General features: G+C 44.9%; 2 long non-coding RNA genes across 2 annotated transcripts; one reads left to right on the top strand and one right to left on the bottom strand.

Moving 5' to 3' along the window:
* Positions 1 to 1640: 1640 nt before the first annotated feature.
* Positions 1641 to 6061, bottom strand: LOC106888989. The gene is made up of 5 exons (XR_001412235.1): positions 6051 to 6061; positions 5495 to 5591; positions 4422 to 4551; positions 3719 to 3848; positions 1641 to 2219 (listed from the first exon to the last, which is right to left on the bottom strand). It is a non-coding gene; the product is annotated as an uncharacterized LOC106888989 (long non-coding RNA).
* A 134-nt stretch (positions 6062 to 6195) lies between these two features.
* On the top strand, positions 6196 to 16148 carry LOC106889072. Its single transcript, XR_001412253.1, has 4 exons — positions 6196 to 6268; positions 7140 to 7308; positions 10063 to 10160; positions 15626 to 16148. It is a non-coding gene; the product is annotated as an uncharacterized LOC106889072 (long non-coding RNA).
* Positions 16149 to 16175: the final 27 nt, after the last annotated feature.

The following is a 16175-nucleotide window of genomic DNA, read 5'->3' as shown; positions in this document are numbered from 1 at the left end:
ACCCTCTAAACTTGTAGTTGCTGTAAATAACTTCAAATCCATTAGAGTATTAATTAGGCTATTGCTATCAGGCAGTAAAAATACCACAGCAATACTTCAAATGGTGCAGGAAATCTTTCCTTAAACATTTCCTCAGCCTGTTATCCATACTTCACTTCTGCCCTTCAGCTATTTCAAGCAGAATTGTCACCATTAGGCTAGCTAGCTCACTGCAGCCCCTGCCTGTGCACCCAGCTGCTTTCAGGCAGCAGCACCCCCCCCAACGTTGGCATCTATGACCCATCAGTTACAGGCCCAGAACGAGGAACACAGGAACCTTCAACAGCTGCCAGGTGGCCCTGCTCCTCAGGAACCTAATGAGGCTGCAGGGGGATTGGTTCTTAACCCCATCCCTCATGGACACCCCTGCTGTGCTACTTCCCAACAGCAGCACGTGAGGAACAGCTACTTCCATCATTAGGCCTGGGGTTTGAATGTGAGCCTGCTGTCTGAGACACTGCAGGTCAATACATATCCCCATTCTTCACATCACCTTGATCTGAAGGGGCTATTTACTTCATTTGCATTGCCAGTGGGGTGTACAAGTGCTACCAGACCAGGACCTGCATGAGACATCTGCCAAGGCCTGTTTGACTGTGCATCATGCAGACACCACTACTGACTGCCAGGCTAATGGGCACAGCAGATGGAGAAGGCCTTTGCACCCCGGGCAGAACAGACTCACCAGCATTCAACCCTCTACATGCAGACATCACACAGCACCGGTGTGTTTGATAGCTTTTTTTCACCTCTCACGAGGCCAGATGTGTACAGCCCATTGATCTGGGATATGGAAGTCAGAGGTCCAGGAAGCAGTACATCTTAGGGCTCTCACAACTACCTCTCTGGTATGAGGAAATTACCTCTCCTGATGTTAGAAAAACCTTTAGCTTCCCTACTTCAGCACAGATGTACTATCCATATTTAATTCTGCTCTGCAAACCTGGAAGTTTGCCAAACAGCATCCAGGGGAAGGCTCCAGGATCTGAATGAACATCTGCCACTAAGCCTCTCCAGCCAGAAGCAGTCTCATTCCTGCTCACTGAACACAAGCCGAACTGCACAAGGGAAATGTCCAAATCCTCACACAAGCTGACATCAGCTTCCCCTTCCTTCCCAAATTGCTGCCACTTCTAAGACTCATGTGTGGAAGAATTTGCTAAGCCAGTGATTTACCTGGAAACATGCTCATCTACACCTTTAACCAGGCTACCTAAAATCCCCACGGATTTTATGTTCTACACCAGCCACTCTGCAGGCAGGATTTAAGGAAGAAGCTGAGGTCTCCTCTGTTTCAGAGGCAAAGTGCAGACTGCCTCTCCCTTTGGTCCAGAAGAGCGACCTGTTGTCAACCTTTAGCACCCAGCTATTCCATACAGAGAACTGTGCCCTAGTGGTGTTTCCTGCAGCACAGCAGCAGCCACACACCTCAGCTAAGCACTTTTACTTCAACCATATTGCCATGAGATCATGCCCCTTTCCTGAGGCAGCTGGCAGCTCCATGTAAGCAGTCACTACACAGAAGCACTGTTGCCATCCAACTCCCAAAGCCAATTAGGAGATCCAGAAGGCATATAAAAAAATTTCAGTCACCAGCTGAATTCACTCAGTATTCAGATTTTATTAAAAATAGGCTCTAAACAGTACAGAAACACACACCGTGCTGCAGCATCCAAGATGGCCCTTCCCCGCTTCACAGGCTGCCAACGATACATTACTAAAGCTTTCTGGATCACAGGGAAGAGCCAAAACATGAATCCCCTCTGCCCCCTTACACAGAAGGCCATCCTCCCATACATGACAACTGCTCTCCAAGGAGAGGCTTCCTTACTTTTAATGACTGTAGTAGGATATTAGCTGTCAGGTGGTGAACACAGCCCTTGCAGACAAAAGCATCCAATTACATTACACATGCAGCAAGTTCCAGAATCCATTACAGTTAAATGCCTCATACCAAGGGAAAGAAAAATATAACACCCTCTGTAAGTTGTCAGGACACCAATTTATCACTCCTGCTAGCTCTGAGAAAAGACCAGAGCTGTTGCAGGGTGATGTGAATGCTGTAGCTTGGACAAGAGATCACAGGCAGCAGCATGGAGAAGGACATCATTAGCAGAAGACAGCTTTCTGCTAGTACACCAAAATCACAGCAGGTCCCAGGACTTCTGACAAATCTCAACCTGTCAAGAAAACAGCCAACATTGTCAGTCCACTCTACCACAAATCCCAAATACATAGCTTTCAAATCCACCCCCCCAACTATTAGACAGTGAGTGTTGCTCTGCAAACACTAAAAACTTCTTCACTGCCAAGCGCTCCAAACAGGATGCACTCTTAAAACTACATTGTGGGAGCTTTTCGAGTAGTACTCAGTAAAAATCTGGAGGAACTGACTGAGCAGAGTAACATACTCAAGACAGCTCTACCAGCTTCACCATCTGACACAGACCACTCACACTTCTTTTGAATTCAAGACTGCCATGTAGAAAGGACACAATTATGCTCTTCACAGATACAGGCTACCAAGGAGACTTCAGACTCCTCGGAGATAAGATAGCTGCACAACAGGCAGCCAAACAACACCACAAGGATATGACTGAATGAAGCCAGTGACAACAGCTGTTTATCTAAATGAAGGAAAGTTCTGTTTAGTACATTTTCTAGAGCATTAATGAAATTTGAACAGCCAAGTTTTCAGAAGATGTCAAATCCTTCATCTCCTATAAATAAAACAAAGGATGAAAAGGAACACCAAAAGCAATCCCTCTCTTGCAAACAGACGCATTGCTGGAAGCTGACTTTCATCCACACATCTCGAGGCATTGAGAACCTCCCATTCAGGGAAAGAGGGGTGAAAAATAAGATCAAGAACAAAAGCTTCCAGACTCTGCAAGAAGCACCTTATTTTAACACTGCTTAAATGGAGCAAAACAAAAAAAAAGCTACGCTTATGCCCTTTAAGTTAAACTGAAACCTGTCAGAGCTCTCTGCCATTTCCTTGAGGTCTTTGGAAAGCAAGAATTCTTTCACTTTTGATCCTCAAGTCTTTTACGCATGTCAGATGGTGTTACACAATCACTGTGCTATGCTATGTGCAGATAGCACCCTCCAGTGCTGCCCGCCCTCAAAAGCATGCAGCACACACATCGTTTCCCTGTAATAGAGGTGCAGGGACATGTATGTAGCCTCAATATACAACTCCATGAGGAACTGAAGCACCTTACATCTGTGGAAACCAGTCTGTGGTTTCCAATCTATGGACATTTTAGCCAGTCAATCTGGCTAAAACAGAGGTTTACATCAGCATTGCCAATATGGTGGTGGAAAAAAAAAAGTCCAAAGCCATCATGACACTCTTCAGCTGAGTATTAAAAGTCAATCAATTGTATTTCAAAAATCTTCAGGTCCTTAACAACTAACAAGGTATAAATCCCTGCAGGAAAGATGGTAAAAGGAAGTTAAAGTATGTCAACAAGTGTTGATACTCAGGTCCAACACATAAAAGGACCCCTGCTGCAATGCTCAAATCTACAGATCCGTCAAATCTCCAGGGACACTAACCTGTCAAAGCACTGCAGAAATAACTCCCTAGCAGAAAGGTGGGTTCTCCCTCCTCTTTTTTTTTTTTCTCTATTTTAATTTATTTAAACCAGTGAAGATAGGTGGATCAAAGACTTACCATTCTCCTCAGCCAGAGGGGCAGATACGGTGGAGCAAACCAGGCGACTGCCCTCATCACAGAATTCATCGCTGCCAGTTACACCATCACATCAGGTCTCCAAGAGCCTCAACCCTGCCTTTGCAGCACCCTACAAGTAAACCCAAAGGGAAGAGTCAGCACAAGGCCCCACCTGAGTGTGGGACACACCAGCACTTCCCTGCTGGTGCATCAGACATCATTTGGCTTGAACAGTGAGAAATCAACACTGTCGCTCTGAAGGGGAAAGAATTCAGTCATCACTGACACCAGCGAGTTCCCAGGAGCTAGGTGACTGCACACCCACAGCAGCCGTGCCACACTCCCACCTCCCTGGCAGGTCTGCAAGGACCAAGTGAACTCATAGCAGAGGAAGTGGCAAAGCCATACACACATATGGCCACCACCAAACACTGAACATCTGTCTGCTACCCTCTCACACTCCCTCAAGTCGGCCAGCAAAGGCACAAAGGACCTTGATGCAATGCTTCTGCATGAGGAAAACCTCTGTGCTTTCATCTCTATGATACCTAGGGTAATGCTCAACTTTGCAGGTTAGTCAGGTCTCCAGGTACAAAGACTTCTGGGATCAACTCATTTCCAGAAAATTATTTCCCTCTGCTTTTTTTTTTTTTTTTTTAGCTACAATTTAAACCAGTGCTCAACAGTTACTTTAAGGACTTACCATTCTTATTTGCTGGAGGCTCAGGCTGGGTGGAGCAAACCAGGCAACTGTCCTCATCACGCAATTTATCACTGCCAGTGACACCATCACGTCAAGTCTCCAAGAGTCTCAACCCTGCCTGTGCAGCACCCTACAAGTAAACCCAAAGGGAAGAGTCAGCACAAGGCCCCGCCTGGGTGTGGGACACAGCAGCACTTCCCCGCTGGTGCATCAGACATCATTTGGCTTGAACAGTGAGAAATCAACACTGTCGCTCTGAAGGGGAAAGAATTCAGTCATCACTGACACCAGCGAGTTCCCAGGAGCTAGGTGGCTGCACACCCACAGCCACTGTGCCACGCACTCCCACCTCCCCCAGCAGAGCCATGGGCAATGAGTGAATACATGCAAATCCTTTCCCAAAAAGAGCTGGCCAGGTTAGTATGCTAAAAAAGCACATGGGACAGTGGAAATACTACAAAAGTCCAGAGATAAAACTGCAGAGCACAAAACAGCTAAGCCAGAAGAACAGGCAGGCAGATGCAACAAGTTATGCACTGTTAGAGAAGCAGCCCTTATAGCCATGTGAGAGCTCTGCCTCCCCAAGGTGAAGGCAGGAGGCCGCACATGCAGCAGCAAATGCCGTGCAGCTGCCAGGCCCCAGGAGGAGGGCACAGCTCAGCCACGAACACGCGTGGTGACCGCTGCTGCTCACCTACCGGCACAAGCAGGGCAGGACTCCAGGCCCAGGGCCCGCCACAGCCATGCCAGGGCGGCAGCAGGAAGCCTGCCTGTCCCCGGCCACGGGGCACTGCCAGCGGCTCGGAGTCGGCAACACATCGCCCTTCCCAGGCCGCGGGTTTCTCACCCTGCCGGACCCTGCACACAGGAGGAGCGGAACGAGGCACCTGGCCGCAAGGCTCCGGCAGGACGAGACCCTCCACCGTGTCTAGGCCAGTGGTCAAACCCACGCGTCTCTCCAGCCCCCCGGGACACCAACCTGGCAAAGCACTGCAAAAGCCACTCTTAGGAAAACAGAAAGGAATTTATTTATCTTTTTTTTAAATAGCGAGATAGTCACTTTAAGGACTTACCAATCCCCCCTGCCGGAGGCTCGGGCATGGCGGGGTAAAGCCGGCAACTACCCCCCTCCCGCGGCATCGGCTCTCCCGGAGCCCAGCACCCTCTGCCCTGGGGACAAAACCACAGGTAATAGTTAACACCGGGCCCCGCAAAGGCGTAGGACACCGCGGCGCTTCCCGCTGGTGCATCAGACGTGATCTGGCTTGAACAACGAAAGATCAACACTGTCGCTCTGACGGGGAAAAAACTGTCATCACCCACACCAGCGAGTCCCCAGTCCCTCACAGATGCTAGACCTTCCCGGGAACGGTGGGCGCTCACTGGGGAACACCACAGGAGCCTCGGGATAAGCTCTTGGGGACAGGACTCCCGAGGCCGAGCGGAGGCGGCGGCCATGCCGGCAGCCCACGCGGCCCGGCCGCTCCCTCAGCGGGAGGGGAGAGAAGGAGGCGACGCCGGCGGCGGCCAGCAACCCCCTCAGGCAAGGAGAGCCCCCACGAAGTGGACAAAGGGGAAAAGCCCAGACCCGGCAAGTCCCCCAGAGCCCAGCTCGCCAACCGTACCCACCTCAGCCACGCCGCAGCAAGAGGCTGAGAAGGCCCGCGCGAGGCCTTTTATAGAGGCGGCGGGGCCCGCCCCGACCCCGCCCACGCTGAGGCGGGAGGGCGGGAACCGCCGTCGCCGCCATGTTGGGCGCTACCGGTCGATCCGCCTGAGGCGGCAACTTTTAGCCCTGCCCACCGCTTCTTACCGTCTCTTCCCGCTGAGGGGACCCTGTTCCCGGGGTAGGGTTGGTGGCTTAAGTCGTCCGCTCCCCGCTCCGGGGGGGCTCAGAGCCGGTGGGGAATGGCGTAAGGTGCCGCCTGGGGCCGCCATTTCGTGGTGGCGGGCAGGACGGGGAGCAGCTCCCTGGTGCCGTTCCCCTCGTGGCGGCCTGCTCTTCCCCGGCCCCGTTCCCCTCATGGCGGCCTACGCATCCGGCTCCTGTGCTCGGGCTTCTTGTGAGGGGACAGGTGACGGGCAGGCAGAGAGTGACACCCGGCAAGTGCTGCAGGTGCCCCAGGCTTGGGGCATTGGCATCTCTAATGTATTTCGCTAGGACAGAGCCACCAAGCTGGTGAGGGCTCTGGAGAACAAGTCATACAAGGAGAGGCTGAGGGAACTGGGCCTGTTTAGTTTGGAGGAGGCTGAGGGGGGACCTCATTGCTCTCTACAACTCCCTGAAAGGAGGGTGTAGAGAGGTGTGTGTTGACCTGTTCTCCCAAGTGAATAATGACAGGACCAGAGGAAATAGTCTAAAATTGCAGCAGGGGAGGTTTATATTAGATATTAGGAAGAATTACTTTCCTGAGAGGGTGGTCAGGCACTGGAACTGCCTGCCCAGGGAGGTGGTGGAGTCGCCATCCCTGGAAGTACTTAAGAAATGTGTAGACATGGCACTTCAGGGCATGCTCTAGTGCCCGAGATTGTTGGGTTTTGTCTGTCGGTGGGTGTGGTGGGTGTGTTTTTTGGTGTGGGGTTTTTTTTAGGTTGGTTTTTTATTTGTGGTTGGAGTCGATATCAAAGGTCCCTTCCAACTATGAATGTTCTGTGATATGAAGATGGGCGAGTGTGGTTTTGGAAATCTTAATTTTCTCTTCTTTTTTTTCTTATAAGGAAAAAAACTCCAGGTTCAGAGCTGTTCAGTGACTTGTCCAAAGGCATATGCAAATGCAGTGGCAACATCAAGCCTGTGATCAACCTCAGCCCAGAGCAGGAGCCCAGTTGGCTCCCACCACCATGTTTCTCCCAGCTCAGGCTCCCTGTTGGTGTGGTTTCAGCTCAGGTCTGTGTCACTGGGGATGCCTATCACAGTTGGGGGAACACGTCACAGCAGCAGTTACTCTGCTTTTAGGTGGCCACAGCAAATTACGTTGCATTAAATAACTTGCCACTGAGTGACATGAGGAATGAAATGGAGAGCAAAGGAATGAGAACAGCCTGGCTTGTAACCCGAGTACTGCCTTGTGCAGTGATTTTATAGCTATAAATTCACCTTGGAAATGGGTGTGAATCCCGTCATCCGTATCTAGTGGAGACCTGCCACATGACATCCTTGAGTACACATTGAAGGTATTTTCAGTGTCCTGCACTTGCACGGAGTGCGTGTGTCTATTCATGTTCAGAAAGGTCAGCCAAGCACAGCGTCTCATCCCTGAGCAGTGGCTGCTGTATAGCAGGGGGCACCTCTCTATGATTCAGAAATATTCTGCACCCATGACCCCCCTCCCAGCACCTCCTGGGGAAAGTAGGAACTTTTGTTACTAGAAAAAGGCCAACTAAAGAGATGGGGTTGAAATAGAGTCAAAGTTTAAGTGTCTCTTAACAGGGGTACAGGTGGGAGAAGGCACAAACCTATACACTAGTTTTACATCATCATGGTGGTCTTTTGGGCTAAACACATAAGCTAAGCAACCCTGAGTTCTGCAATAAGTAGGTCTGGTCTAGACTAGCTCAAAATCATGTAATTGCTCCATGCTTTGGCTTTTTACATTTGTAAAATACATAGTGGTTATGCCACAGCACCGGGTGTATATGTTCAGTCACTCACTTGGAGTTGTATGACGTGTCAGCGTTGTGTGACTTGTCACATCCGTGCTTCAGCAAACCTGCTGTTACTTTGGTATCAAGCTTCTACGAACTAAACAGGGATTCAGTGACAAGGGCACCAAATCAAGCTGATTGCGAAGTAAATACGTCCTGTGGTACCAATGGAAGGGGTAGTTCAAGGATGGTGCTTGAAATGTGATGAGAACAAGAAAAGGCACACGGTCAATTTGTCGGCTAGTTTGCAGAAGTACAGCCAAGGGTTGCAAATCTGCCTAGAGAAGCCATTTTTTGAGATACAATGTTTTAGACACTCTGAAACAAGTAAGCCTATCTTGTTTTATTCACCTCCTTGTCTAGTAGTATATACTGCAAGTACATATATAGGCCTTGTAGTGTATTTGGCATAACACTGCATAATTCAGCTACCATTAAAATGCTTTTTCCAAATTAAATGTGTTTGTAGGCAACTAATTCTTGAAAGCAGCTTATCAAACAGGACTTGTGGAATAAATCTCAATCTCATTAATCCAAGTTCCAGAACACCAAAAGATGAAAAGACAATCAAAGGCAGGACATTTTAAGAGGATTACAGGGAAAACTAATCTTGTTACACTGCAAGCCCATGTCACATGTACAACGCAAAAGGAACTGTAAATGTGATTTGTGCTGCCTAGCTTGGCAAGGAAGGGGAAATGGGAAGTCCTAGGATGTTAAACAGCTGCAGCAGAGCTTAGTGTCAAATTTATTTGATTTCACTGGGTTTTATTCTCCTTGGCAGAATGATGTTGAAAATCTCTTTAGCTTGATGAGTTCTTCAGCTCACTCAGGGCTCACTGTAGCAGGACTCATTGAACTTGGGAAGTTCCTCAAGAGGCAGCAGAAGTCGGAACATACTCAGTCCCAGTTCTCCTTGTTACTAACTTACAGAGGGACCTCTTCTGTGGGGTGTTGCTGGCTGGAGCAGCCAGCCTGTGAAATCTCTGCTGCGTGGCTGATGAGCAGGACTTTTGTGCACTTCTCTTGCACAGGGTGGTTGTTTGCTGCAGCAACAGCGTGCGGGGCTGAGCCTCTCTGCTCTTGTGTCCCTCTGTTTGCTGTATGAGTCACACAGGAGCAGTTACTCTGTGTGGCCAAAGTAAAGGTAAAAGGTTAAAAGGCAGTTACTCACATGTATTTTTTAAAGAAGTACCACAACTGAAGAATGTCTTTGTGTTATTTGCCAGCCTTCACAGGGACATGTTTCCAGCTTCTTCCAAATGCCAGTACAGAATCATTCTTTGCTCTAGGAAGGGGAAATTTGATGAAAGAAGTAATGGTTCTGAATTGCTAAACGAGACCTTGTTAATATAATGGGATTATTGAATATTTCACATGCCAGCATCCAACTGCTACATTGTTATGTTCAGGGTTATTTTTAAATGAAAACTGAATATTAAGAAATCCAGATTTTAATTGGGATGCAGCCTCTGACTTCCCGACACAATAACCTAAACTAAAAACCCAGCACCAGATGCTTCCAATATTCAGGAAATTTCTAATAAAGACTGGAATTTTCCAGCATAAAATTTTGTAATAGATTTTTTTTTTTTTTTTAAAAAAGGGGTATGCATGAAGAAAGCCATGAAAAGATTTCTCTGAACTGTTGGGTCAGCAACTTCACTGTGGAGCACTATGATAATCAAAATAAAACACTCAGCACACTGACAGGGCATTAAAAAAAATCTTGTGAGCACCTGCCAAATCATACACACTGGTCTTTTGGAATATGAAAAATTCCAAATGCAAAATTCACAGAATGGATTAAAGGGCAGTAAGGAAGAAACTGCCAGATTTTTTTCTAGCCTGCAGCTAAAACTAGAAAAAAATGAAGACTGTGAATGACCCAGCTGAGTTTCAGCAAAAGAGACTGAGCAGGGAGATGTGTTCAGATTTACCAGTTTAATAGGTCTATTTGCACATAAATGACGTTCTTTTTTTTTTCTTCCTACAGACTCAAAGAATTTCCTTTCAAAAATGGTAGGAATGGATCATGGCTACAGTGTGGCTGTAGGAGGAACTCCGTGCCTGTTTGCAGCAGCCGGTTTAGAGGTCAGTAGCTGTGGATCACCAGGGACACAAAGCACTCTTACAGAGAGATCCCAACATTCGTTTTCCGATGAACACAAATCTTCTGTGGGGATGCTGCAGATTTTTAGGGTACAACCATTGCAGTGAGTCTTAAGAGTGAGCCAGGGCACTCCACTTTGCAGGACCCAGTCCTTTCCTGATTTTACGCATCTGTAGACATTTTGCCTTGAAATTGATCAGAATGTTTTAACAGTATTTCCAAGTTCAGATAAACCTTTTAAAAGGTGGAAACAATAAATGCCTGTTAGATGAGCAACTGCCTTGTTAATAGCTTTGTACTGAGGATACAGCAATTTCTGATGCTGTATGACAGCAGTAAAATTTTGCAAAATTGGCTAGACTACAGAAAGCATTTTTGGAGGGAGAAGGGAGCTTTGATGGCTTACGGATTACTCTCTCTGATTATTAGCAAATCAATGCATTGATGAAAGACAGTACTCTGTCAGAAAGAGATGGAGCAAAAAGACAAAGGAAATTGTAGACCAATATGATGTTAACTTAAAAGTGACTTTAGAAATGTTTACGTCCTTCTTTATCTTGCAAAATAACTGACTGGTTTTAGTCCTTTTACATGGGACAAGCTTTTCAACTGCAATGTTGAAAGAACTCAAAAAAGGACTCAAACAGTTACAAGACTTTTCAGTTTAACTCAGATGGAAATGTTGTGGTTCAACAGATAAACAGTAGTTTAGTTCACCTGAGTATTATTAGCCACGATCAGGAAGGCACCACAAGCCTTGCTATTGGCCTCTTGGGATCAGGAGGCTCCAAGGAAGACAGCACAGGATGAGGAGAAAACACATCTACTAGAAGCTGAACTGTTTTCAGAGTGGTACCCGGAGTGATCTTTCAACAGCACCATTTTTTGCCCTGAAGACAACAACCCTCCAGGGTAGCCAGATGAAGAGCACAGGGCCCCACACAGCCTGACAGTGAGTATAGCTCACTCTCTGACTTCTTCCTGAGTTTGGGAGAACACCTCATGGAACATTTTGTTGAAATGTGTTTCTCTGCAAGGAAGGAAAGATACTTCACATACCTCACAGATGCAGGAATCTGTCCATCACAAGTCAGATAATCTGCCTGCTTTAAGAGATGTTACTCTTTTAGGAGAGAAGTTCATGGAGAGAAGTGGAGGGGAAGAGAGTAAGCATCTTTATGAAATAAAACCAAAACTATTACTAGGAAGGGAGGGGCGAGCATGCTAAAGGCTGAACCAGCTTCCCAAAAGGAAGTGCCAACAAAAAATTCTGACAGACAAGAAAACAGGAAGTAATGGCAGCATTCACGGGGAATTTGGAAATACCCCTGTGAACCACAAGGTTCTTTTCCTCCCTGGGTAGCCCAGAGGACCATGGGCTCAAGAGCTTGCAGATGCAGTATGTGTAAGCTTCTGCACAGTGCTTGTTTGAAATGGGACCAGCTTTGTTTACTGTCCAGCCTAAACAAAAATGCACCACGTTCAGCATGCGGCAAAAGGCCATTAAAATCAATGAAGTTCTATCCAACTGACTGATGAACGACAAGAGGTTTGCATTTGACCCAGTTTAAATATCACTTTAATCTAGGTACATCTTCCCTGTCTGCATACAGTTGTAGACCAGCAGAATGGGGAGGGCTTAGATAGTAAAAGCTCTTAAATAACCTTTTTTTCTTTTAAATAAAAATCACCATTGGATTTCTACATCAGCCCTTTAGCACATGGGAACAGAAGTTAAAACACTCACCAGAAACAACAGTTACCTTTGAAGTTAGTACAGTACAAGAGAAAGCACAGCAGTTACTGCTAAGAATGCTTAGAAGACACAATTATTTAAACGCCTGTAGACTTTGTGAGTTTGAAATAGCACATACTCTTCACGTTTTTATCCACTTCAGCAATTAAAGTAACTTAGTGGCTCCACATTTTAATACCAAAGTTCCTCTATATTCACTTAACAAGCTTTAAAGGGAATTGACAAACTTTTTAGGCAAATGCAGTGGCAGTTTGTAGGACAGCTATACTGAATCTTATTTACAACAAACTACTGGTGAATTTATTTTTCCAGTGACACCTTCCTTTCCCAATTGTTTTTTCTAGGCAAGAGCTAAACAGTCATCTTGATTAAAAGCAAGCTACTGTGTGAAAACACTGAAAGCAATACTTAGCAATCAGACCACAATATATATCCCTACTGTGACATACTTGGCTTTAAAACAGTAAGAACAGCAATTTGGGAGATTGCATCCATGATAAATCGGGGAATACAGATTACTGTCTGTAGAGATGCCCCCAAACAGATTTTGCATGTGGACTTTGACATCACAGGTATGGGAGGGTTTGTCCCTTAACACAGGGTTGAGATTGCCTTCTCTGGGAAGCGCCAATCTCCCTTCTCCTAAAGGAAAGAAAAAAAAAAGACATTTAAACATAGAAGACTATCTTTTGGTTGGAAACAGTAAGGATAATGAAAGAATAGTAGTAGAGAATGAAAGTATTGAAAGCATACTCTGTGAGGGATATTTTCTGCATCATTAATATGGGACATTTAAAATCTAAAACATCCTCTATTAGCAGGTTGCTAGAAAACACTGTGAAATTGGAAGTGGGAGAATGAGTAAAGTTTAAAAGCACTATGATTTTTTCATTTCTAATCAAATACAATTTTGGTGCTTTAGGATACTGCTAGTGGTATACAAAATGATTTCTTTTGTCAGAGAATAAAATACACTCTTAGATTATTATTCACAATCTGTATGCTTTTATTCAGTTCTAATCCAGAGATTAAATTAATACCCTTGAGATTTTAGTTTGCTCTAACAACTTAATTTTTTTCCTCAGCCTCATTCCATGGGATGTTGAGGTTCTTGCTGAGAAGTTCCTGGCATAAATAAGTGTATGTATCCAATCAGCAGACAAAGGGAAACAATACAGCAGGTCACAGCCACAGAGATGAAGTTGAGTGTTTTCAGATTTGTCACCACCTCTGGAGCAGCATTTCTTTGGCTGAGCTTAAACAGAGGAGTGGTCAAAATAAAATCACTTAACTACAGAAGCCCTTAAGGAAGATATTATATTGATTCACACTTATTCTGTTGGTTTCTGTCTGCAGAATTTCAAAATAAAAGCAGCAAACAATTATGTGATTGCTTCACAGAACAAGATTAGTGAAGTGGTATACACACATCCAGTCCCTTCCTGCAGTTAGGCACTTTTGGAAACTCCACCATTTGTCTCTATACACTAGGACAGAATAAAACTATTTTTAACTTTGATCACTGGGTTAGAACGGAATTTTGGTTTGATCCTTAGGTAACAGTAATTTCAGTGGAACTCCGAGCACAGCTGCATTTAACTCTTGATGTATGGTACTAAAATTTGGCCAGAGCAAGAATAGCTACCCTACTGACTCCAGATTCCCCACCTGAGTCCCCTCAGAGAGAATTCTTCCTAAGGATGTATCGGCTGTCTATATCCTAAAACAAAACAACAATGAAGTTATGGGAATGTATTTTAATATCGTGGAACAAACAGGTATTGCAGTGAATCCAGGCTGCTTCTCATTCTGTAGGCACATTTTAGCTATCCTACAGGCCCAGCATTCCCAAAAATAAATTTTGCCCAAATCCTTCTTTTCTTTAAGATCTCCATCCTGAAACCAAGAATGATGGATCATGAAAAGTCACGTTTCTTTCTTTGGGTAGTCAGGACTTTCTACTAAGTAAAATATTCTGCTTTCAAAAAATTCCCTGACCAATTTCATTATTCCCCTTTAACTTCTATGTGATGCAGTTTGTCTGTGACCCATTTAAGAAAGCAGGTAATACCACAAAATTCCTGGATGAACATGGACTACCTTCCTTCTTGTACACCAGCTTCAGAATGTGACTTGTTACTTAAAAGAGGAGACTTGAGCAGCAAACTTTAAGCTTGAGAACACAGCACTGGAAAAGGAGTCACTTGGCAGGTTTCCTGTGCAGGAGGTCCACAAAGCCACTCTTCAGGTTTCTTCACAGGGCATTGAAACAAAAGAGGCTTTATTGCACCTCTTCAAAGAAGGGCAGCACACTGTCCTTTTGACAAGAGCCCCTATTAAGTGCGGCTGTATGTAAGAATAAGAAAAGGCCTGAAGGAAAGCAGTGCAAAAGCTGTTAAAATTTAGAGGTTGGCTTAAGGCTTTGAAATTTGAGAGAACAGTAATGACAGCTTTCTTTCCAATACCAGAAAACAACACCACAAAGACTGGAGACTGTCAGACTCTAGACGTGGAAGGAAGGACAAGCAGAGAGGACATTTTCTTTGGTGAAGAAAAAAATGCATTGCCTACACTGTCTGGTCTCTGCTGATCTTATTTACAAGCTGGACTACTGGAAAATGAACATAAATATTTGCAGAATATGGTTTCCAAACTCCTCAGCTACTTCCTTTGAGCCTGTATGCTCTGCGTTTGGAAGTGGGATGGGCAGGTATTAAAAAAGATCCAAATGAACCAGACTGAACTGCACTGCAATTCAGTGGCTCGTTCTGCCACATCACATCCCCTGTCTCCTTGGGAATTGCCCTCCCTTACAAGTTACTAAAGCAGATCCCTTAGGATCAAACTCCTTCCTCTGCACTTCCAAGCCGTGGCTCAAGGGCATCCCTACTTGCAGAACACTGGCTATATGATTTAAGAGGCTGGAATAATAACGTGCTAAATTCTGAAAAGAAACAAGATCACTGTCTCAGTTGTTAGCACAATAGTTACAAGCCTGATAGATTGGACTAAATATGTTGTTTTCCTTACTCCCATTTGAAAGTGATTACAGAGAAGTTAACTAAATATTTTGAGTGTAAAATTTCACAATTTACTAAAGGTACAGCAGATTCTGGAACACTCTGATTAGGAGTGCCATATAGCCAAATGCTTTAGGAGAAACAGGAAAAAATGCATTATTTTACTAAAAAGTGGTAATTTAAGCAGAGTCGAGATAATGGGAAGAAAAATGCTTGGTAAAATCCGCTTGTGGGAGAACAACCCTAACCAATTATGATCTGAATATGACTAAGTAATTTTGGAACAGACCCTATACTTAATTTTTTCATAATGGGATCATTACTGAAATGTGTGGTGTGAAGCCCCAGCTAATGTACACTGATATTCATATTTGGAGGCTCCAGCTCATTCACTTGCAGTCAAAAGGTTTCTTAAGATCAAAAACAAAAGTAAAAAGTTCAAAGACAGAATCCAAGGTGATGAGGTGTCTTCCAGACAGCACTTTCCTGATACTCAGAAATGTATGCTTTATACCAGCACTAGCTTTCTAGTCTACTGCAGCCAGAGAATTTCACCTTCACCTCAGTTTTTTCTTATTTCTATTCTTTATAGAACATTCTAGTATCTGTTGAACAAGTGTCATATAAAGCCTTCAGGTGATTACCTCTAATATGAAATCTTTCTTCCTAGCCTTTGCTGCATCAAGCACAGAGGAGACAACAGGAACAGCAAACGATTGTAGTGCTCTAGAAAAACCACACTTTTATCTAGAACTCCCTTTGGCTTACCGAGAATCCACGTAGTGACCTGAAGTCTTCCACCATGAGGCTGTGCTTACAAGCTCTGACAAAAGAACCTTCTCCTACAGAGCACCTCTAAGATGACAGATGCACTTAAGAGTAAAGAGTATTGGAACAGAGGTGTCTATGGCAAAGTACCTTCATTCAGGTTCGTATGAAACACAGCATTATCAACCAATGAACACTGCAAAACAGTCAGAAGAATAGGCTCCAGTTCCATCCAAAGAGAAAACTCCTAAGTAACAGCAGATAAAGGTAGGCAGACCATTTACATCACTATCAATGTGGTATCTGTTTTGCAATGTTTGGTAGGTAGTTTCCAAGTTGTAAGAATTTGCAATACAAAGCCTCAGCCTAGCAAGTTTCTTTTAATTTTTAAATGTACAGCATTTTAGTTCTACAAATGTAAAAAAAAAAAAAAAAGAAAACAAAACCCAAAA

This window comes from Calidris pugnax, unplaced genomic scaffold (assembly GCF_001431845.1).
Source record: "Calidris pugnax isolate Ruff unplaced genomic scaffold, ASM143184v1 scaffold118, whole genome shotgun sequence".
NCBI classification, from domain to species: Eukaryota; Metazoa; Chordata; class Aves; order Charadriiformes; family Scolopacidae; genus Calidris; species Calidris pugnax.
This window is presented reverse-complemented; position numbering and strand designations above follow the sequence as displayed.